This window comes from Eulemur rufifrons, chromosome 3 (assembly GCF_041146395.1).
Source record: "Eulemur rufifrons isolate Redbay chromosome 3, OSU_ERuf_1, whole genome shotgun sequence".
Taxonomy (NCBI): Eukaryota; Metazoa; Chordata; class Mammalia; order Primates; family Lemuridae; genus Eulemur; species Eulemur rufifrons.
Window position 1 is genome coordinate 56368264 of NC_090985.1, and position 24184 is coordinate 56392447.

Consider the following 24184-nt stretch of genomic DNA (forward strand, 5'->3'; position numbering starts at 1 on the left):
ACATAGTAAGTGACAGAATTAGGATTTGTTCATAGTTCCCAGACTCCAAATTTTCTGCTATTCACTAAATTGCTGTTAGAATATAACGACATGGGTTGTTTGTGCAGCTATCTATGGAGACTATACTCTGCTGACTCTCTGACTACATATGCAGGCCCTGTTAGAAGCAGCTTGGTGGGCGGGAAGAGCAGAGCACAGTTAAGAGGTCAAGCCCTGGTGTCAAACTGCTTCTCTTTGAATCCCCACTCTACCATTGACAAGCTGGGTGACACTGAGCAAGTTACATACCCTCTCTGTGACTCACTTTTCTCAGACTGTGAAATGACAATGATAATAATCATGCCCACCTCACAGGCATTAAGGTAAATAATACATTTAAAGTGCTTAGAATAGTGTCTGATACATAGAAAATTTTCAATTAATGGTACTGTTATTATTATTACCAGATAGGGAATCAGAAAACATGTATCCCAGGCCAGCCTCTACCACTACTCACAGATTCTATGGTACCCTTGAGTCATATGCCCTCTCTGAGTCTCTGGCTCCTCATTTATCAAAAAGGCAGGGGGAGGAGGGCAGATAATCTCTGATATCTTTCAGCTTGAAAGGCTATGAGTTCGTGTCATTAGTGTATGACCAAGACCATGATTAACAGCATACATTGAGGAGATATGCTATTCACTGTCATCTGATAGAATCAAAGAGTTCCAGCTAATATACTAAACATTTACAGTAACCCTTTAAAACATGTCTTTTTAAATGTCCCATTATCTGATAGATTTATACACTTATTTAAAAAGTAAATTTACTTTTCAGCACCACAAAACCTCTAGTCACATTCACAATAAAAGTAATCTAACCTAAATGTAATTATGGTGATTCACATTTAATGTTCCAAATGATTTGACATGTTATTCAACCTAAAAACTGAATCTTTTTAATAGTGAAGGTCTAAGTTAGTGTGTTAGGCAGAATTCTAAGATGGCTCCCATGATTATGGTACCTTACATGGCAAAAGGGATTCTGCAGACATAATTAAGGTTACTAACCAGTGGACCCAAAGACAGGGAAATTAGCTGAGTGGGCCTAATTTACCCAAATGAGCCCTTTCACAGTAGAGTGCTTTCTCTGGCTGGTTCCAGAAGAGGCAATCAGAGATATTTGAAATACAGGAAAAAGTCAGTGTACCTTTGCCTGCTTGAAGAGGAAGGGGGCCATGTGGAAAGGCCCTGAGAACAGCCCCTAGCTGCTGACAGCGATGCCTGCTGCCGGGGAACTCAGCCCTGCAACTGCAAGGAAGTAGATTTTGCCAACAACCTGAACGGGCTTAAGCAGATGTTTCCCCCAGAGTCTCTGGAAAAGAACTCAGGCCCAAACAACATCTTGTTTTCAGTCACAAGGAAAAAACCCAGCCACACTGTGCCAGACTTGTGACCCAGAACTGTGAACTAATAAATGGGTGTTGTTTTTAGCTGTTAAATTTGTGATAATTGTTATACTGCAATAGACAACTAATACAGTAAGTTCTGAGTCCTTTTTAGATAATTTTTTTTTAAATGGGGAGACTTATGAAGATATCCTATTATGACCATAGGAGTGGACGAACCAAAATTGTAAAAACTTAGCCATGACAAAAAAAAAAGTGTATATTTTTTAAAAAGTACACACACACATGTAAATATACACATACATACATACATAAATATATGTGTCTAATATATCTACATCTGTGTACATTCAGATGTTCAAAAATACTCGAGTTGCAAGTCATAGAAGTAGAGCCCATATTGTGTGGTTGTTAAGCGCTAACCCCACTCACTCTGGTATCAGGTATTTTAAGCCAAAGTGCATTTGGAGAAGATGCCTGCAGGTAAAAATCAAGTTCTTGAATTGCAAAACATTACAGGCAGAAAGCAGAACATAGGAGGTGTCCTTGTTATTTTGCTCTGGTTAGTCTGATGACTAACTTACTTTGTACCCTCAGTATTCAAAGAAAGCCACTTGACTAAATAAAAGACTAAAGGGTCAGTTTCCCCTAACAATATCTGAAAACCAGAAAACCCTTTGAGTGACTTGACACAAAAGTCAAGAGGTCCTCTCTACTGCTGACTTAGAAACTATCCTAAGCCCCGCATGCAAAGCAGGGCTCACAGTGCAATGTCAAACTCAATGTCATGGTGACCTTTCAAACCTTGGATCCACAGAACCCATGCCTGCTTGCTCCCACCTGGAAGGTCTCATCTATAGCAGACAGACTTACTTTGGATTCAGGATTTTCTCCATGTCAATATGGTAAATGATTTATGGAAATAGATTGAAGGCTGGTTGGCGGACTCTGAAAACTGACTTTAATTTTTAGTTTAGACACAACTTATGTGCTTTAAGTTAATAAGGTGCTATTTTTGCATTCCATTCAAAATTACCATTTTTCAGAGTAAGTATAATTTAGAGAAGCCATTTGCACTACATTTAAAGGATATTAAAATGCATGAAAAATGAAAATTTCTAAAATTATTGGCTCAGATTTTTGGAAGCAATCTTGGGGATCCAGTGTACTTATGTAGTTTATGTACTCTCTCACTGCAGCAATGAGAAAGCTGAGGTCCTGAGTAGCTAGTTCATCTTTGGTAGAGGACTTTTTCATCTTTCAAAACCATTAATTTCAAATAGTACTTTAACTCTTTCACCTTGCTCTTTTAAATTCCTCAAAGAATTGCCTCCAGCACCTTTACCAAACTCCATGGTGGACACTGTTGATATAACATATCATCAGCAGATTTTATATCAAGACATAAAAGAGATTGATTTATTTACTTGTTTGGTCCTGCAAGACCTCAATATGGGGGACATGTCATAAGATTACTATAATTGTGTATAAACATGTGCTTACGTTTGTCAGGTCTTCTTACTATAATAAATATAATTCAAACCTCTGAAAGCCTAAACAAAATAAAGACAAATATCTGAAAATTTCTTTTGGGCTAATCCAGGATTTTCATTAACAATTGAAATAAAATAGAAATTAACAGTTGACTCTTAAATTGTTTAACACAAATCCATTAGTTACAACAGCTTTGTCACAACTATTATGAAAGTTACATAGCTAATAGCTACGGTACAGTAAGCTACAAGCTGAGGTCACACTAACAGTGGATTCTAGGGATATTCAAATATATTCACTTTCCCTCCATTTCTGAAATTGGGTGTGGTCACATGACTTGCATGGCCAGTGAAATGTGAGCAAAAGTAGCCTGTATGTAACTTCAGGGCAGGAAATTCAACAGCTGATGTATGATTCACCGCGTCCCCCTTTCTTTGCTTGGAAGCAGATGGCAACAGGTATCCATCAGCCTGGGTCCCTGAGTATGGCCACATGTATTACTCAGTGGACATGTTGTAGGAGTGAGAGATAAATTTTTTTGTGTTAAGCCACTGATATTTTTCAGTTGTTTGTTATTCTAACCTAACCTACACTGACAGGTATACATACAATAGCCGTAGGACAGTATTCCATTTTCTTGTAAATAAGATTTTAAATTTTCAAAATTTTTTAATCCTTTTGTAGTTTATAAGCATGATTGGGTTTTCACACTCACGTGTGAGATGTGCCTCCCTCAAACCTTGTTACGACATTGGCACATTATCCGTCTTGACATGAAAAAAATATTTTTCTAATTTTTTATTTTCAGTATCATTAAAAAATTAACCATTTTGAATATAGCTCTGTTAAAAAAAACTCCGAGTTTGATATTCTATTTTATAACTGTTTTCATGACCTTTGTCTTATAAGTAAGACATTTTAATCATTGTCCTTAAACTTCAGATTCATATTTTAAACACATTAAAATAATTTTAAATAAACATTTAAATTTAGAATAGTTTTACATTTACAGAAAAATTGCAAAGATAGTACAGAGAATTCTAGTATACCCCACATCCTGTTTCCCCTATTATTAACATCTTTTGTGGGTATGGTAAATTTGTGAGAATTAATGAATTTTTACTGATACATGATTACTGACTAAAGTCTATACTTTATTCCAATCCCCTTAGTTTGTACCTAAAGTGCTTTTTCTGACCCAGGATACCACATTACATTTAGTCATGATGTCTCCTTAGGGTCTTCTTGGAAATAAAATTTTAATGTGTCTAATTCCTGATATTCTTTTACATTTGTAATTACTTCTAGTTTTCCCTTTGCACATGATTCATAATAGTATTCACATACGCATTAATAAAACCACTTATTTTTAGTAAAAGCAATATATAAGTTGAAAATACTTGTCTATAGAAAAATAGAAGATATGTGAAAATGCTACATGTGAGAAAATCAGTTACCAATACGAAATTAATTCATACCATATGACATAATGCAAAGGGACAGAGTTAACACACATTTTTAGTTTATTAAATAAGTTTAATTATGTTTCAGATAAAAATTCAATTAAAATTGCCACTCCCAATGTGATAACTGATTCGTTCATCAGCACCGAAAGTTAAAATTATTGGATGAAAAGTTTCTGTGGACCAGGATATTCACATGATGCCAAAATATCACTCCAGAGATTACTAATTATAAAGGGATAAATATATCTTTTCCACGGAGAAAAACTGGCAGTCATCTCTTAACCATGTGATCAAACATAGCATGCTTAATAATAAGAAATCTTGACATTATATGTGTACTGATGGGATGAATGAAGTTTACATCACCTATGACATTTAACCTGAATCTAATTACATCTCTAGATCTAATATTCAGTTTATAGGAAATAGAGAAAATTATCAGACAAATTCAGAATGTTGGACATTCTATAAGACAATTTTGTTGGAACTCTTCAAAGTCAATGTCATGAAAAACAAAAGTGAAAGTACTGTTTTAGATTAAGCGTAACAACCAAATGCAATGAATGAGCCTTAACTGAATCCTGGATTAAGAAGAAAAACAACAACAACAACAAAGAGCTACAAAAAATAGTTTTTGGAACAACTGAAGAAAATTGAATGTGGAATGAATATTAGAAGTTTTTGGTTAATTTTATGTTTGCGTAAGTTTTTTTAAAAAATTAGGAGATGTATGCTGCAGTACTTATGAATGAGGTGTTGTGACTACTGCAATTTACCTTATTCTCAAATGTTTAGCAAAAATACACACTGTGTGTATGTGTGTGTGAATATTTATGGATATGTGAGTGAAGAAAGAAAAGATAAAGTCAATTAAAAGTTGATCAAGCTATATAGTGGATCTTCATTAATATCATTCTTTATTTGTATGTTTAAAATATTTCAAAATAAAAGTTGGAAAAAAGCTCAATTACTAAATTCAGAACAAAAGAAGGAATGAAAACTCATTAGAAAATAATCAAGTCCTGATCTAAACTTTAGGTACTTAAGAGAACTGCATACCCACCCCCACCTTTTTGGTTTCTTTCTTTCTTCCTTTCTTTTTTTTTTTTTGAGACAGGGCCTCTCTCTGTCTTCTATAGTGCAGTGGCATTATTCTAGCTCACTGCAACCTCAAATTCCCAGGCTCAAGCTGCCTCCTGAGCAGCTGGGACTACACACACATGCCACCACGCCTCACTAATTGTTTTATTTTTTGTAGAGATGGGGTCTCGCTATTGCTCAGGCTGGTCTCAAACTCCTGTGCTCAAGCAATCCTCCTGTCTCAGCCTCCCAAAGTGCTGGGATTATAGGTGTGAGCCACCACACCTCGCTAGCTTTTTGTTTTTTTTTTTAAACTGTCAGATCTGTCCTTTCCTTGGTCATGCACCAGTCCACTGATACCTGTGCCTGTTTCTCTACCCAGAGTGGATGTGAAATACCACCAATCTCTTCAAAACTCTCAAGTTAGATATTTTGAGGCAGTATTTTATGGTGGATGAACATGCCATTTTAGAATCAGAACATATGAGTTCAAGTTCCTAATTGACCATTTGCAAATTTTGTGTAGGTAACTTTTCTTTCTGAAGCTCAGAGTAATTTTGTGCAAACTTGGGATCATACTTAGCCTATGCCATAGAGCAGCAGTCCCCAAACTTTTTGGCACAAGGGACAGGTTTAATGGAAGATAATTTTTCCACGGACTGGAGGGGGATGGGAGGATATGGTTTCAGGATGATTCAAGCTCATTACATTTATTGTGCAGTCAAACCTCTACTAATGATAATCTGTATTTGCAGCCACTCCCCAGAACTCGTACCACTGCTTCAACTCCACCTCAGATCAACAGGCATTAGATTCTCATGATGAGCATGCAACCTAGATCCCTTGCATGTGCAGTTTACAGTAGGATTCAGGTTCCTGCGAGAATCTAATGCTGCCACTGATCTGACTGGAGGCAGAGCTTTTGTGGTGATGCGAGAGATGGGGAATGGCTGTAAATACAGATGAAGCTTTGCTCAGTCGCCTGCCTGTTTACCTCTTGCTATGCAGCCCGGTTCCTAACAGGCCACAGAGCAGTACCAGTCTGTGGCCCAGGGGTTGGGGACCACAGTCATAGAGCATATGACATGTATTCTTCTTAGGTGAAGAATAAGAATCAAATACTATAATCCATGTAAAAAACAATTTTAAAAATTATAAAATGCTATACAAATCCTTATTTGAAAAATGACTGGAATGACATGTGAAATTATCCTAAATTTGCAGAAAGAAAACTATGCATAAATAACTGGGGTCTAGCCATGCAAAGTGAGAAAGCCTGCTAGCCAAATTGGACTAAGGGGTTGCCTTTTCACCCAAACCCATCTTTTTCAAATGATATCAAGGTGGTTGCTGTTGAGAGCAAAGGAAGCGGGGAGAGCACAGAGGCTAGAAACTAAAAGACCAGAATCTTTAGGCTGAAAATCTCTGTCTAATGAGGTGTTTGGCTGGAGTTATACTTGAAGCTGATTGGAAGCAAATAGACTATAAACTTACTGAATTTTTGAAGGACTTATATAGAAAACAAAAAATTACTAGTCTACCTTACAAAATTCTGTCGAACTCCTAAGATAACAACTGAGTTCTCAAATCAGCACTAGCAATAAACAAGCTATGAGAGCTATGGAGCCATCTCTTCAATGCAAACTTTTGTGGCCATGGAGAATAAACAACAAAGAAATACCTTCCAGAAAATAGAACTAGGGTTGCGAGAGCAGTAAACTAAGAAGTAATATTTTACTGTCAATCTTTTGCCAGTCCTACTGAGAGGGATTTGATAATTCCTATGGATGATACATTCTTTAGGTTTCCTATTCTCTCCTTTCTAAATGGGAATTTTTATTTTGGTTATCCTGTTGTTATCATACCATTTAAATTGGATGTATTGGAGCAGATAACTTGTTTTTAGGCTTACAAGTCACCATAACATGAAAAGCCACATCTGAATATGAGAAAGAAGACTATGCATTACTCAAAGATCCTGGATTTCAACTGGCCTGCAGTAAATGGATGAGATTTTAAGGTTGTCTTTCTAGGGAAGGATTGATTATGTTCTATATGCAAATATAAGAGTGTGCATGGATATTTGGATGGCCAAATCTATAGAAAAAGTTAAAACTGAGAAAACCGTATTCTTTACCTTAGATTTCTCCCATAGATTTTCTTCCTTTCGTATCTGCTTATGCTCATTGAACAAAGGGGAAAATAACCAAATGGCAAACTATTATTTAAAAAAATTAAAAACAGCTAATTATATTGAGTTTAATAGCTTTTTTTACTACTGTTAATTTTATATCACAAAGTGGATATTTGTTAATGTTTTTGCCTCATCAGCATTTGAAGCCTTTTCCCCTGTATGAAAAATACCCTCATCCTTCCATTGTAGAAGTTAAAATTGTCAGGTGTCACTGATATAGCCTACTTTGCATTAGGGTATGAGCACACGGTCGAGGCACTGCTTTCTCAAACTTTGAATCTGAAGTTACCCCCGCAAATAAACAGAGACATCATAGGCTTCCATTATAATAAAATGGTGGCCAGAATATATAACTTCCAGGAGCGGTCATGTAGCAGAATGCAGTGATTCACCATCAGTCCTGCAAATGTGCAAGCTGTGATATCTGTGACAAGCAGCAGGGGTAGTTTGGCAGGATTGACTCTGCAGTATAGTTCTGGGCATCATTCCTAGCCCAGTTTCTCCAGCCTTCCTAGAGATTCTATGACCTATCCAGTATCCCTTAGCAAATACCTTTCTTGCCCTACCTAAATTGCCAGAATTGATTTCTGTTGATTGCAACTAGGCACCCTAAATGAAACATATTGCATATGTATGTTTTATTTATAATTTATGATGGAAAAATATGTTCCCAGTATATATGAAGATAAATATACCCAACCCTTAGGTTGAATGCATGCCATTCAAGCACTTTTGTACCTGCAAGAATGAAAAGTCATTTAAACGGTATGTTCCCTTTCAAGCTCCACTAGCTTCTTTCCATTCCATGATATGAACATAAAAACAAACCAAGTACTTGTTCATTTATTCATTTGCTACATATTTGTTAAGAATTATACTTATTAGGTATAAGGTAATGTGGGAAATGAAAATATAACACATGATCATATAATTTCCAATTACATGATCTTTCAATTTAGTAGGTGAAATAAGATAGTACATAAATGACAATACAAGGCAATATGTGCTAAGTGCTTTATAAGTAGTATTAAGTATCTACAGTGTTTTGTCCAGAACTTTCTGTGAATATTAGAAGTGTTTTATAATTCTGCACTATCTGGTAAAGGTAATCACTAAACACATGTAGCTACTGACCACTTGAAATGTGGCTAGTAGAAACGAGGAACTAAATTTTAAATTTAATTTATTTAAATAGCCACATGTGGCTAGGACCTCATATATTGGATAACACATATCTAGAGATTCAGCAAAAGGTAAAAATATTTTAAAATGAGATTATATGGGAATACTAAACATAATAGCACTAGTTCACAGCATTCCTCTAAGATAGGTATTATTATGTACATTTCACATAAAAATGAGAAAACTAAAGCTGAAAGAAATTAAGTATCTTGTTTAGTTCACATAACTAGAAGAGGTGGAGTCAGTATTTCAAATCCAGGTCTAACTCCAAGCCCATGCAGTTTCTCCTCTGCCTACACAAACTCTTATAGCTTCTGAAGACTTCATAGAATAAATGGGATATGAGCTGAGTTTTGAAGGGCAATTAGACAGGATGTACGCACAGTGATAGAAGAAAAATAGAAACGAAGGCATGAATAAGAATTTGGAAGCAAAGAGCAGGAGAGCTTAGTTTTATAGAATTACCAGGCTTGGAAGGTATGGAAGCTAAACTGTACATAAAAACCAGATTATTAAAGACTTTGAATGTTAGGCTAATTATTTAGTAGGAGATGGGATCTCTTGAAGTTTTTGAAGAAAAAGTAGGGTCAAGATCAAGATGGTATTTGAGCTGGGTGCAGTGGCTCATGCCTGTAGTCCCAGCTACTCTGGAGGCTGAAGTGGGAGGATCATTTGAGCCCAGGAGTTCATGACCAGCCTGGGCGATATAGTGAGACCCTGTCTCAAAAAAAGAAACAATAAAAAATCCTCCCCCACAAAAAACCCCAAAAGAAAGGAAGGAAAGAAAGAAACAAAGAGGAGAGGAGAGGAGAGGAGGATCGAGATGGTATTTAAGAGAATTGATATTTAGGGACAGTGAACTTAGATTGGAGTAGAGAGATAGGGAAGGTAGGAAGAGCAGGTTGGGAGGCGATCAATGATTTCAAAGGGAAGCCGATATATACCAAACTGTCAAGGTGACAAAGAGAATGGGAAGGAAGAAAGGGAACTGAGAAAAGTTGGGAAGGAAACATTTCCTTGGCAGAAGTTGAAGATTGGTGGTCTTTGGGCTACATTCTGTCAATAAGAGTGTTTTGCTTGGCCCAAATAATGTTTAAAAGTTTTTATTCAAGTGCCAACATTTTAAAATTTAAAGGTTTTAAATAAACAACCAGATTATAGCTTCTCTTGGGGGAAAAAAGAAGAGTAAATTTGCCAACCTTGGGCTGATATTCAATTTGGCATCACTTAGCTAGAAGTGACTATTCATCATTCCTTTTGGATGGGTAAGCTTTCCCTAGCTCTTCAGAGTCCTTGTCTTTCCCTTTTGTCTTACATCTGTCCTACTTCACTGATGTATGTTAACTTCCTGGCCTCTGATTTACAGGAATGATAAAGGAACCACCAATCACTTTATTTTAAATACATAAGATAAATTTTCCATTCATTGAAGCCTCATTAGACAAGATCTAAATCTTAAAAAATGATACTTCAATTCTATTGTTCTTGATAATCCAGACAAAAGCAGACACCTCTGGCAATGTCTGCAAAGCTCACAGTAACCTCTTTCCTTCCCAGCTGCCCACAGAAATGCATTATTGGCTACTAAATTTATATATATTGTCCTGCCCCCTGGCTGTATTGAATTGAACCAAACTGGGTAAATGAAATCTCATTTTTGGGAACTTGGGATTGGGACTGAGAAAGACAGAAATTTGCAGTGTGGGTGGAACTGTGACAGGTGAACATGGAGGCTGCCGTTTTCCACTGGCCACATTGTCTGGGTAGTAGAGCAAGGGAGAGACCTGGCTGCTGAGAAGGAACAAAGCAGTTATGCAGAGATAGAAGCAATGGCAAGAAATGGAAAGAGTGCTTATGGCTTCCCAACAGCCTTCTGGTTCCTAGTTTAGGCCCACGTGAGGCCTGGTGGGATTTCTGCTCATGGGTTTAGTAAAGCAACTTTGCATAAAGCATTATTTACATTAAAATAAATACCTTGTTTTCATTTTCAGGTGAAAAAAGTATAGAAGACTTCTTCAAAACTAGAATCAATTCTATCATTTTATGTCAGCTTTTCTTCAATTGTTCAAATAATCTTATTTTATATATATATATATATAGCATTAGATAAATCCCCTTTCTTCCCAACCAAAAACCGTTACAATGTGAAACAGAATAAATACATAGAATGATCTTGTCTGATCCATAATAAGGGCCTATTTAACAACAGCAGAGAATATTTACATTAAAACATAGTCCTCAGTAGGAAAGGGATGCTGCTATTTCAACATTCTAGTGGGTTTCCTTTGGAAGTCATTATATATAAGATCTCTCTATAGGGAAACTGGTTTTGAATTTAGTGAACCTACTAAAGGATGAAAGAAAATTAGAATTTGATTTGAACTTAAGTTTTAAATTACTTTAAGGATAATATTTGGACACATAGCAGTGAAAGGTTCTGAATCTTAGATTAATATGTGATAGGCATTGAGTGGAATTGTTCCTTTGTGAATCTGTTTAGAACTCAGGAAAATCAGCAAGAAAAAATCAAACAACCCTATCAAAAAGTGGGCAAACGACATGAATAGAAATTTTTCAAAAGAAGATATAAGAATGGCTAACAAACATATGAAAAAATGCTCAACATCCCTAATCATCAGAGAAATGCAAATCAAAGCCACAATGAGATATCACTTAACTCCAGTGAGAATGGCCTTTATCAAAAAGTCCCAAAACAACACATGTTTGCGTGGATTCGGAGAGACAGGAACACTCATACACTGCTGGTGGGACTGCAAACTAGTGCAATCCCTGTGGAAAGCATTATGGAGATACCTTAAACAGATTCAAATAGACCTACCATTCGATCCAGCAATCCCATTATTGGGCATCTACCCAAAGGAACAAAAGTCATTCTATGACAAAGACACCTGTACCCGAATGTTTATAGCAGCACAATTCACAATCACAAAGATGTGGAAACAACCCAAATGCCCATCAATTCATGAATGGATTAGTAAATTGTGGTATATGTATACCATAGAGTATTACTCAGCGATAAGAAATAACAGCGATAGGACATCTCTTTGGTTCTCCTGGAGAGAACTGGAACCCATTATATTAAGTGAAGTATCCCAAGAATGGAAAAACAAACATCACATGTACTCACCAGAAAATTGGTTTCCCTGATCATCACCTAAATGCACATTTGGGAATGATACCAATCAGATATCAGACTGAGGTGGAGGGTGGGGGGAGGGGATGGGTGTACGCCTACATGATGAGTGAGTTGCACACCCTCTGGGGAATTGTAACGCTTGAAGGTGCTGACTGGGGGGGGGTGGAAGGAGGCGATGGGTGTATACCTATATGATGAGTGCAATGCGCACTGTCTGGGGAATGGACATGCTTGGAGCTCTGACTCGGGGGGATAGGCGGTATATGGGCAACGTATATAACCTGAACTTTTATACCCCCATAATAAGCTGAAATAAAAAAATTAAAAAAAAAAAGATATTCAGCTTTGCCTGATGTATAGTAAGCACAAAAAAAAAAAAATCTTTTGCTTTACTTTATCTGCCTAGAATATAAATCTAATATAAAATATTGTGCTATTATTGGATATGTATGGAATTATTTATGAAATTTGTTACACATAGTCATAATCTAGAAAAAATAATATCCCCTATAAAAAGATCCATAGTCACCTATAACCGTCTGTCCACATCCTGCCTCCATGATGGCTTTATGAAAATATGCAAAAACTACGATTGTTGCATTTTAAGAAGTCTAGATCACATGTTACATTTTAAAAGCAGAATAAATATAATGGATGGATGGCAGTCAGTTATATTGATATTCAGTGTGAAAAGAATGGTAGAATCATATACTGATATTATTAATAGACACTTACTGAATACCTACTGTACTAGGTATGATGTTTGTACTTAGGAGGATTACATTTAAATGTATGGAGAATTTTTTATTTCAGTGGAGTATGGGCAAAGTCCTCATCTATTTTAATCAACTGGAACTGATTATTAAGAATTAAGTATATTATTTACTATACACAAAGATTAAAATAAGATACTGTCTCTTTATACTCTCTTATTGGATGAATAGCCTCTTAAAGAGTAAGGGAGAGTTAAATAGGTCTTTTTATTCCGAGGCTATTTAGTTCACATTTATATTAATTTCTCATAACTTCACTATCACATGCAAAGAATCTATGCTCAGTTTTCTGGTGATTTTAAAACTAGTTCTATTTCTTAGTTTTCCTATAATTTAATTTTTAAGCTAGTGGCATGTAAAAGAAATTATATGAGTTAATTTATTAATTTAAATAGCATTAAGTTGATAGGATTTCTCCTGTATGATTGCCAAACCATATTTGCCATTTTTCTACATTATAGGGCCATAACCGTTTGCCCTTGGATCTGTGGGTGAGAAATTGTGGGGCTGCTTCTCCTATTAAGAATGGTAACATTTCCTTAAAATAGTTCCTTCTTTCTTATAATTGCTTGTAATATTTAAAAATTCTATGCACAGTAATATTCTACATTAGGGAGGCAGACTCAGTGTTGGGGCTAAGTAGTTTATATAGTGAAAATAATTCTTATCTTATAGGATTCAATGATAAAATAAGTAAACATAATTTATAAACTGTTAAATAACATGTAAGGCACAATTTTTATTTTTACTTAAAAAACAAACTCAGATATTTGGAGAACATCTATCTGGAATACACTCCCCAGGGACAAGGATGCCAAACCCCCTCCAAAAAAAAAACAAAAACAAAACTTTAAGTATACAAAAATGATGCCACAAAGACCAGTCAACAATCTTAACTTATTTTGCTCATAGGAATGCCCCTTTCATCTTCACTCAAGTCAGGCCCATTGAGATCTATGATCTGTGGGCAAGTTGTTTAACTTCTCTGAGTTTCAGTTTTCACATGTACAAAACAAGGAAAATAAAGTCCTTGAAGAATTATCATGAAATTAAAGGAACGTGGCACACAGAAGGTGCACAATAAATTACTTTTATTGTTGTAGTTGGTTTTCAAGACCTTAGCACATTAGAAGAAAAGGCAGTATAATAATAAAGAAATAATGCACCGAGTAGTTGGATTATGAATCCCAGAGCCAGATTATGGGTCTAGAATCTGGCTGCACCACTTACTGGCTGTGAACTCTGGGCAAGCTGTGTTTAAAGGTGTGTGGGAGGCTGCTGATACCGGCTGGGCTCATGAGAAACTGAGAGCTATCACTGACATCTGAATCAATGTTTAATTCTCACTTTCTCAAGGCACCCTTCTGTAACTCCTAAATTAGGTTAAATGCTCTGTACTTTGCCTCCCAACACTTCTCACAGTTGTAATTACAACAGTTATTTCCATTTATGTCTATATCTCTATTGAACTGTAAGCTGTAAGAGGGAAGGCAGCATATCCACCTAACTCAGAGACTGCTAGGTACTAACACATCAAACATCATCAATATTTTTGAATGAATGAATGAATGAAAAGAATATGGTCTCTCCATAGACTTCTCAGCACTTTTTGTGTAGAATGGTAATGCCTATGTATGCTGTGTAAGAATGAAATGTGGATATGAACTGGAAGACAGGATACATTTGAAATTATTTAGCTATTGCATATTTCTGAGAAGACCAACAACAAAAAAAAAAAAAAAGACTAGCTTTAAAACCAGACTGGCTTACTGAACTGATTGGTTAATTTATTCAAATCATATTGGTTAATATGAGCAGTGCTCTTCCAAACACGTTGTTCTCAACCAGTATGAAAATCATATGGTGGGATAGATTTACTTTATAAATGATAATGGGTTTCACAGTTATGACTATAATAACATATTCCTGAGTATGTTATCCATATGACTTTCAAGCGTCCTGTGTGGGTGTCTTAATAGAAAAAAAAAATTATAGAGAAGCACTGCTTCGGGCCAATGATTTCTAACTTTTACAATTCTGCAGGGTATGTTGAAATATCTTTAAAAATCTCAGGACTTTCAAAGGTGGTAGGAGAATTGCAAAATCAAAGAAGACAGTTAAAATGTCCTCTCAGGGCTATAAAAATGACTATACACCAGTGGAAAGAGCTCTCATTTATGGAGAGAGTCTTCTCTTTAGTAACTAGTAGAGAACTGTATGGTTAACTTTAAAAATGCTGCCTTCCATATAAAACATTTTGTCTTGGCAACTCAAGAAGCCATATTATGGGACAGAAATCTGTTCCAATTTCCCATTTGTAGATGTAGGAATTTCCTTTGGGATTAGTCTGTATGAGCCAAGGTTAAGCAAATGTACTTTAAAATTTTCACATTTATGTAAGTTTTTCTTGCTTAAAAGGCTCTTGGGCAAGGCTTTTAGGCTGGTATTTTGTAAATCCAACAATCCTAGTTATAATTTAAAGAAAAATGCTATCTGAAGCAAACTCAAGACTGAAGACTTGGTGTAAAAATTAAAAGTTGTGAAATAAGTCCATAATAATGTATGTTTTATTTAAATGAGTATTTTCAGGCACACCTGTTTGAGTTCTAGCCTCACCACTTACTAGGTATGTGAATGTGGCCAAGTATACACCAAAAATAATCTAGCACAGCTTGGGAGCTGAGTGCCTAGGTTGTGTTGCTGACTGCTGGGTACAAATGCCGACTCTATCACCTACCATGTGGGTGACCCTGGGCAAGTTCTGAACCTTTCCCTGACTCCGTTTCCTCACTTGTGAAATGGGTGGGGATAAGAAAAGCGCTGTCTCATTAAGTTGTTGTGGGCATAAAAGAGTCAATACATGTCAAGTTCTTAGAACAGTGTCTGCCTAATAATAATTACTAAAAGTTTTAGCTATAATTATGATCATTTAGTTACTCAATTTAATTTATTAATTTCTTGACTTGCTTACATTTCATAGAGTTTAGTATTTAATTAAGAAAACAAGTGAAATGTAAATGTACAAACAAAAACAGCAAAGGACTAGTATGAAAATTAAGTATTGTTTATATAGGTGAGTATCCTACTGCTAACCCTGTATTGATTTATATCAAACTGAGATTGCAACAATAAGCTAGAAGAAACTCAGGTAGCTCTAACTAATGAATTCGTTTGAAGACCACATTCCAAACATATTATTAATCCTCCATCCTCCACTTCCCCGCCTCCCATCAGGGAAAATAGGGGGAAAAAATTATTTCTACCTATTCTTAAGAGCAAGTAGTTTCTTATAAATTAGGGCTCACCACAGATTTCCTGATAAAGGTCATTGTCACAGAATAAAAGCAAAACAAATCCAATTATATACAATAATAGAGTTAACATCATGATAATTTACTCCGGATATATGTCTAGAGATGAACAATTTGCAACTAGCATATCAATAACTTAACAAATGGTATTTCAAATATTGGGAGGCTATTAATTACCAGTCAATTCTCACTTTGGTTTATAAATTGTATTTTCAGTGTTTGTTGTTAAATCTTATAGGAAAGTTCTTCTTGAATAAAATATATGTTCTGTTATTCAAAACTTCATGAAGGACTCCAAACCACTTGGTGAAAAGTTTAAAAGAGCGAGTCCTCCTCCCGATTTTTTTCATTAACTTAAATACAATGGAATCATTCAAACACCAGAGACAGGCAACCAACAGAGTCATAGTTTTGCGCCTTGTGAACAGAGTTCCAAGTGACCACAGCACAAACTCGCCTTTAGAACTATCAACCCTCGCAGGGGTGGGGCACCTGTGGCCTCAAGGCCACATGTGGCCCTCCAGATCACTCTACCGAATCCAAACGAAATTTGGATTCAGTCAAAAGGCCTCACTCAAGGCTCCAGAAGGCCACATGTGGCCCCGAGGCCGCAGTTTCCCCACGGCGGGAAGATTTCTGTTTCAAAGTTTTGCTTCTGCATTTCCCATTAGTTTTCAAGTATTTCCATCCTTGAGGCCAAACGCTAACACCCAGACAGAGTGGGCTGCACTCAAGAGATGCTGCCTTGCCTCCCCCCAGTCTACACCCTTATTCAACTTCCAAGCACTTGCTAATTCAACTTCACCAGGAGAGCTGTTTCCCAAGTTGGTGCCTGCGGAGCTCTCCAAACAACCCAGTAAACAGAACTCTGAGCAGGTTGCGCGCTCTAGGGGGTGTCTCGCCCGGTGAGACAGCGGAGGGGTTAGAGCACTGCTACGTGGTGGCATTCTCTCTGCCCCTGCCAACCCTCCGGCCACCGACTCTCCGAGACCTAAACAGAGACACCAACTACGGGGCACGGGTGTCTCACCTCCTTCTTCCTCCTCCAGAGAGTTCATGCAGGGAAAGTAGCCGGCCAGTGCCTCGAAAGAAGCAGAGAGGCTGCTCCGGCTCTGGGAGCGCTGCATGGAGCGTCCCGCGGCGCCGGCACCCCCCAAGCCCTGCCGGCCCATCTTGGACGAGGACCCGCTTTTCCCGCGGTACAAGATACGCGGCGTCTTGGCGGCTGGGGCGCGGCGACCGCAGCGGTTCCGGGGCCAGGGGGCCAGGGGCTGGATTGGCGCCGCAGGACCCCGGGACTCTGGTCCCCGTCTCCCTGAGCGGGCCCGCAGGAGACGTGGCTTTCCCGGCTGCTAGGACCCCCACTTTTCTGGGGAAGGGACTCAAGGAGGCGGTGGCGGGCGGAGAAGCGGCTGCTGGCAGTGACGGTCCGAGGTCTCGCCCAGGAGGGAGCTGAGGATCCTGGAGGCTGGAGCTGCGAGTCTCGCCGCCCTCCCCTTGCCCGGAGATGCTGCTGATGCTGTGGTCCCCGCCAATCAGCGGCCCGAAGGGAGGTGGCGGCGGCAGCGGCACCTCGGCGGGGCTGGCAGCTCCGGGGCGCGCGCCTCAGGTTCTGGGCAGCTGCCCTATGTAGCTCCTGCGAGTTCCTCCTCCCTCCGCGTGGTAAAGGCCAGAGAATGGTGACTGACTAGATGCAGTAAGTTAGGCATCTCAGATGCATAATATGTCAGGTAAATTTTTGGTAGACACTTTCCCTTTCCTCAGCTTCACTTAACAATTTGTTAACGCTCCTCAAGCACAGATAAGAAATACTGAAATTTTTTTCAAGTCATAACACAAAAGCTCCCCATTTTTTTAACAGGTTCCATGAAAACCTACAATTAAACTTTCTCTTTTACTCTTTATTAAAAAGTCAACAGAAAGGAAAAAAAGCTTAAAAATATCAAGAACCAATAAACAACACTGAAAAAGCATCATGATGTCTCTCAACTTTGCTTTAATTTCAGGAATTTTTAATGCCTTCTTTCTCCAAGTTAAATAATCTACTACCCATTGTTGCTAGGAATGACAACAAACATTGTAAGGCTTAACATCTAAATAAAAGGTAACATCCTCTTAACATCAATTTGGAAGCAACACATAGTAGAACAAACTAGTTTTCATAAGCAAAATTACATGATGCATTATGCAAATAGAAAATCTCTATCCCAGAACAGAAAGCAACTTTAAATCCATTTTACTAGGGATCAAAATGATTGCCCCACTTTTTGTAAGCTGAGACAAGTCACTCAAACTCTCAGTTCCCCTATCTAGAAAGAAGGGAATGTCAGGTACCAAGATTCCAGTCCTCATCATATCACAGTACGATTACTGGGTGTGTGTAATAGGGGGTTTCAAAGTGTTTTGTAAAATGTAAATTATACAATCTAAAATGGTTCTTTTATTCAATAAATATTTCCTGGGTAGTATATATGTACAAGTCCTTTGCTTGATGTGCTGAAAGATCCAAATGCTCATTCAATTGATATTAATTGAGCTCCTAGTATATGCCAGGTAGATGCTTATAATACACTAGAGATCAAAAACAGCTAAAAATCTCTGCTTTCATTGAACACATTCTAGTAGCGGGGCGGGCGGGGAAGCATCACAATAAACCAGTAAATTATATCTGGTTAAAAGAGCAATAAGTGCAAACAAAAAAATAAAGTTAATGGGCATAGGACACTCTGCAATTTAAAAAAGATTGTCAGGGTGGGTCTCACTGACAACCTGACATTTGAACACAGGTTTGAGGAAGTTAGCTATTCAGATATTCCAGGAAGACAGTAAATCTGGGGCAGAGAGAACCTCTAGTGCAAAGGCCTGAGGTGTGATGTCATGGTGTGACTATGGAACAGCAAAGAGGCCGGGGTGGCTGGAGTGACTGGGAAGGAAAGAAGGTCAGAGAGAGAAAGGGCAAAGAAAGAGACAGGTCATGCAGGGCCTTCTAGGTATGTTAAGGACTCTGGCTATTGGACATCACAATTTAGAAAGTACAAAAAAGGCATACAAGTTAACAATCCTCGTAAATATCCCTAAAAATTAGAAAACTTTCAGTATAAATAAGAGTAACACTGTAACAAAAGTAACAACTTTTGGTTGTTTGGAGTTAGGATCATCCAGGTTTCTGGCTTTTGTTTTTCTGATAGACTTTTGTCCTTTCTCATTAAAGTTCCTACAACTCTCTCCTAGTCCAATTTCCTTTCATTATTCATCTTCCTAAAATACCAGTATTTCAAGAGAATACTCATAAAACCAGAGAACTCCATGAGTACTTTTTCATACCATATTACTTTTATTCAGAGAATAGCAACTTTTTTTATTAAATGAGATTTTCATTATAAGAACAAAGAGAATAAGAATTTTAGAAACTGAAAGGACTTTATTGAAAGTTATCTAATTTTTTAAAAAGTGTGGGTCACAAGTTTGTGAGTCATGAAAATATCTTATTAGGTTTTGCTCAGCATTTTAAAAAATAAAATGAAATACCAATCAGAGTTCAGCCCATGTGGTTAGTGCATGAATTGCAGTATTATTTCATGAATATGTATGTGTGTATGTACACATCATGTATATTGAGTTATGATATATGATGTGTTTCTTACTTTTGAAAAAGTTTGAAAAACATGAATCTAATGTAATAAAATACTTATTTTATATAACAGGAAATTTAAATTAAAGAGTAAACATTTTATTTCCAAGAATATCTGTCATTTTCTCTTGGTTAGAAGGAATGACACTAAGTGGCTTAAAAATCTTTATTATATTTATCTTATTTTTAAAATTAGGATATTTGCCAGAATGAGGCAAGGGATAATAAGAGGAAACAGCTGTTACCATACAAATACAATTATATTTGGAGAAAGTGGGAAGTTCATGAGTCAGATTCTCCTAAGGCATAAGTTAACTTGGTTAGAAAAATTTGAGTACTTTTGATAGGATATTCCTAACTTTCAGATCAGGAAGAAAGTATCAAGAAAGAGGGATTGAGCTGGGAAATCTTAAAGAAATAAATTGGCTAGGAGTGGGTGGAAAACTTTTATTTTGGCACCCATGGACATCATAATTATCATTGAAAGTTACTCTGGAAAGGAATATCTTGGGTTTCTACTAGTGACTACCTGGGGTTAGGAAGTCTGAGAACTGAATCAGTGATTATTAGTCCCGAGTTGCCTAGGACCTGCCTTCTCTGTGTTAATGACCTGGCTTCATGTGCCAACAAGAGGTTAGTCTGGAATAGCCCAGATGCATCTATTTCTACACGAGCATCACTTCTCTCTTGCAGTTTCAGAATAAGGTTGTCCTGTGAAGCTTTATGGTATTTTCCCCCCAAGATCTTAGAGATATAGATGAGTGACAGAAGAGTGGCACAAGGGGAAGTAGAAAGAACGAGAGGGAAAGAAGGAAGAAAATCATCTTATTTAGGAGAAGAGAGCTTTAAAGAAAGAATGTTGGTACATAGGTACCAGAGAGACAGACCACAATAATGGCCAGACACTTCTAGTCTTGAACGATACCTTGTGGAATATACTGAACTTATTGAGAAAATCTAGAATTCTACTTTTTTTGTCCTATGCTCAATTGTTTCCCTATGTATAATAAATATTATCTAAATAATATTTCTGGTTTATATATTTTAATAAGTTGGTTTATTATTCCTTAATCCATTCTGATATAAGTACTATCACCCCTCAAGGAATTTTAAAAATTTATATAAAAAATTACTGATATAAGATTAGAGATGTCATTCCTTCATATCAAAATATACATACAGTAAATGTAATTTTGGATGTATTTCTCTAATAATGGGCCAATATATAGTTCTATTATATAAAACTAAGTATAATTCCAGAATCATCATAATTCAGTATTCCAAATTATTTATACCTTTCTTATTCATCCTAAGATAATTGGAGAAAAACTGAGTCACAAATATACACAATAAATTGCCTTCTAAAAGCAAAATATGGCCTTAAAAAAGATTTTACTATTATATATGAAAACCATCTTTTTGAAGATAAACAGATATAATTGCATATCCTATCATAGTATAGTACATGTATTTGATGAATATGTACTAGCATATTTTATAGATTATGTTAGATTTTTTAAAATAGATATACTATACTTTAGAATTTATAGAACATATTACACAAATTTTGTCACTTAATTCTTACATCAATCCTGAGAGAATGTCATCATTATCTTTTTACAGATGAACAAATAAAGACTCAACAATATTAAATGACTTGCATATCTAGAAATTGGCAGAGCAAGACTCAGATTGTCTGATTTCAGGTTCAGTGCCCTGTATACCATATCACAGATGTCTCTCACCACATATACTTACATAAAAATGGGTGGTATATGTGACTTGAACTAAACAGTAAATTATTTGGTTCAAAATAAATATTTACAATACATCTCTAAAACCACAATGCTTACTTTAACTATACACCAATGTTAAATCTATATTTGTCTTTCTTATAAGAACACATTGGCCGGGCGCGGTGGCTCACGCCTGTAATCCTAGCACTCTGGGAGGCCGAGGTGGGCGGATCGTTTGAGCTCAGGAGTTCGAGACCAGCCTGAGCAAGAGCGAGACCCCATCTCTACTAAAAATAGAAAGAAATTATATGGACAGCTAAAAATATATATATAGAAAAAATTAGCCGGGCATGGTGGTGCATGCCTGTAGTCCCAGCTACTCGGGAGGCTGAGACAGGAGGATCGCTTGAGCTCAGGAGTTTGAGGTTGCTGTGAGCTAGGCTAACGCCACGGCACTCACTCTAGCCTGGGCAACAGAGTGAGACTCTGTCTCAAAAAAAAAAAAAAAAAAAAAAAAAAAAAAAGAACACATCAATATTGCATAGCTATACATGTATTTTGGTCCCATCAATACTAACAGGGCTAGAAAGTTATACATTGATTATGTATCACTTTTTGTAATCGTTTTTTAAAAATCACAAAAGCTTTAAAGTATGTTAAATCAGTTTATTCCTGAAATAGAGGGCTGGCCACTTAGGTAAGTACACAATAAAGTTATTACATTAAGTAGTTTTATGATATCTAGACCACAGATTAGTTCAATCAGGAACATAGTTGCACTTTTGGCAGGCTGACCCTTTTCTGTGCTAGAAATGATATAGGTGATGATGAGGAGAATGCAAACCATTGGTTTGTACCAAGGGAAGGGAAGAGAAATAAGTCCTTCTGGGAAGTAGTGGAAAAAATAAAAAATAGGCAGTGAGGCCCAGAGGTGAATATGCTAAAAAAATTAGAAAATGAAATAGCTCTTTCCGTCACTATTTAAGTGTTTTCCAGTTAACCCAGAAAAGGCTGGTTGCCGAAAGAAAGAATTGCTCAGGATAAGGTTATAAACCATGTTGCAGACTGACCTGACAACCTCCTTCCTGTTGATATACACTTGTTCTTGGTAACATGAGGATTCATTAGTTGTAAAGACTGATGTAAGATATTCTGATATCAATTGCCTTTGTCACTTAAATTATTCTTCTTTACAGCAAATGATTCTATGCTAAATAGAAATATTTGTGGATATATTTTGGTTTGGTTTATTAAAAACCAACTCTCGGAATCATAAATTATTTTACTTTATTTTTATTTTTTGCTGTAACAAACGATCTTTGCACTTAAGTCATGAGAGATAAAAATCCATGAAATTGACATTTTTACACTGACTTAAAATTGCTAAAGGTGTTTAATAGTCTTGGGCAATTACCTTTGACCTAAATAAGAAATCCAAAATATACAATCTTTTTCCTCATCCCAGGCTTTATGTCAATATGGTACAAATAAATTTCAAGCTTTTGTGATTTCAGTTTCTAAAGCATTTTTGGTTTTTACTCAGCAATTTTGAAAGTAAAGAACAGATGTTGCACTTTAGTAGCTGGTCAACCTAAAACTTGCATAAAAGTTGAAAAAGTCAAAAGATAGAGAATGAGAAGATGAAAAAGAAAGATTAAATGATCATTTTCATTATTTCTGCAATTAAATTTATGGTAATATTTGCCTTTATCTCAGAACATGTCAACAGAAGTAAGCAAATAAATGTATTAATTAGGCTAAAAAATAATGATAAGATTTGACTGAAGAATGAAGGGGGGAAAAACCCTAGTGATCAAAGTCATGAGTCATAAAAGCAGAAAAGCTAGATAATAAAGGAGAAGAACAAATATTTGGACTCATATTAATTATGGCCATTAATATATAATAATGATGATAATAGCTAACTTTATGTTCTTCATGTATATTACCTCATTTAATTTTTATAAATACTCTATAAGGTAATTACTCTCATTATTCCCATTTCACAGACCAGAAAAATTATGCATATTCATTCAATAAGTATTTGCTGGGTGGTCAACACATGACAGGCACTATTCTAGTCACTGGGGACAAAGCAGGGAAGAAATATGGAAAGAAACCCCTACCCTCATGGAACTCACACTCTAGTGGAATAATGGATAACACTTTTATCCTAGTTACTATAAGCCAGGACTTTTCCTAAACAACTTTACATAACAGCACATAAACGTATTTAATAAACATAGAACCCTACGAGGGAGATACTAGTATTAATATGCTCATTATATAGATGAGGAAACTGAAGCAAATTAAGGATGTCTCTTGCCCAAGATAACACAGGTTATTAAGAAATAAAACCAGGAATAAACCCATGAAGTTTGATGCATAGTGCTATAGGGTAATTTGTACAATATCATAAGTAGCAAACTCAGGGTTTGAATCCATGCCTTCAAACTCCATAATCCATACTTTTAACTGCTAAGTGCCAGAGTTTAGGAGAACCCACTGATTAGGCAATGGGACTGCCAATAAGAACTGTATTTCCATCCATAATAAGGAACTTTTAGCATGGTAGTTCTATTTTATCATGTGGCATATTTATAATTTACATAAATCTTTATTTGCTATCACCAGGAATCTAAAACTCTTACTGAATGTCTTCAAGAAGTTTTAGGAGTTAGTGTATGGGTATGACTCCAGCCAAACTCACATGAACAACTCAGCCTCCAGAGAACATAGGAAATACACATTCACGAGATTTGCAATTTACTGG

General features: G+C 36.5%; 1 protein-coding gene and 1 non-coding gene across 37 annotated transcripts in view; one reads left to right on the forward strand and one right to left on the reverse strand.

The window, feature by feature from the left end:
• The window catches only part of RIMS2 (regulating synaptic membrane exocytosis 2), a 640638-nt gene that overhangs the window by 12897 nt on the left and 603557 nt on the right, over positions 1 to 24184 (reverse strand). The window lies entirely within an intron of this gene.
• On the forward strand, positions 3554 to 3655 carry LOC138382300 (small nucleolar RNA U13). The gene has a single exon (XR_011233387.1). It is a non-coding gene; the product is annotated as a small nucleolar RNA U13 (small nucleolar RNA).